General features: G+C 37.4%; 1 long non-coding RNA gene across 1 annotated transcript; it reads right to left on the reverse strand.

Moving 5' to 3' along the window:
* Window positions 1-217: 217 nt before the first annotated feature.
* Window positions 218-840, reverse strand: LOC139188284 (uncharacterized). Its single transcript, XR_011571629.1, has 2 exons — window positions 749-840; window positions 218-578 (listed from the first exon to the last, which is right to left on the reverse strand). It is a non-coding gene; the product is annotated as an uncharacterized lncRNA (long non-coding RNA).
* Between the last annotated feature and the right edge of the window lie 340 nt (window positions 841-1180).

Consider the following 1180-nt stretch of genomic DNA (forward strand, 5'->3'; position numbering starts at 1 on the left):
ACGAGGTTGATGACAACGAAGAAGAGAGATTGTTTGCGCGCTGCTTCTTGTAGCGGACAAATTGGTGTATCACTCTTAGCGGAAAGATTACAAGCGCAGCGAGAGTGAAGGCGCCACATAATAGGTATAGACCCCAGTGTTGACTATCACTGACTAAGACAAAATGCCAACTCAGCTTAGTCTGTTGAGATATATGGTTATGCGGTTAAGATAAAAGTTTAGCTTGTAAGGAAAGACACAGCAGCCATATAAGCTGCTATTCTCTGTAATAATTGGTGCGAAGCATTTCGTTCATACGATACAAGATTACATTTTTCTTTTGTTTTCTCTCTACCTCCATAGCTTTCTTGTTCTTTAAGCTTACTACTATAACTTTCTGTATTCTTGTTCTATATCGTCAACACCCAGAAGCTCATCAAGTGGAGTTGGTTAGACTCGTCGGAGTCCAGATTCTTGTCACTACGACAACCCATCTTGCAGAACCATTTCTCATGAATCTTCTGAAGTGTTCCACTCTCCGAAAGTTTCAAGATTGCAGAGGAAATGTCAATAGCAAGGGGAGAATCTCTTGGAAAAGCCTAATTCATATAGTGAATAAAAGATAAGAAAAGGCCATAACACAATACTCAGTAAACAAAACATATGGAGAATAATCATAAACAATAATCATTTTAGAATTCAGATGTTCGTTTAAGTGAGCAACCACACCAGAAACGTAATATCTAATGTGAAAGACAAAGGTACTTACGAATCCCCATTCGCTCCTCGTAAATGTGTCACCAATAATTCCGAAATCAGTTTGACTTGAAAGAAATAATTCAACATAAGTAAGTGTTGGGGATTAAAAAGACTTCACTACTTTGGAGATGTTTATCTCACAAAGAAGAATGTAATGCAACGGAATTGATAGGCAAGAGAAAGAAAGAATACTCAAGGTATTACACAAGATTTTTATTCACTCACAACTAATTTGATAAATGAAATCAGTAGCAGCTTGATCTAAAAGCTGGTTTCTTATTTAGTAGGATCTTGTTTTTCCACTCCTCAAAACTGAAGGAAACTGCAACATAGTAGACTATTAAAGAAGCAGGTTGTAGGAAATACCTTCAACAGTTCCAAGAAATCCACTGCAATTCGTGTCATGGAGAATAAGGGTCAAATTTGTCCCGCGAAGAATGCT

This window comes from Malus domestica, chromosome 09, assembly GCF_042453785.1.
Source record: "Malus domestica chromosome 09, GDT2T_hap1".
NCBI classification, from domain to species: domain Eukaryota; kingdom Viridiplantae; phylum Streptophyta; class Magnoliopsida; order Rosales; family Rosaceae; genus Malus; species Malus domestica.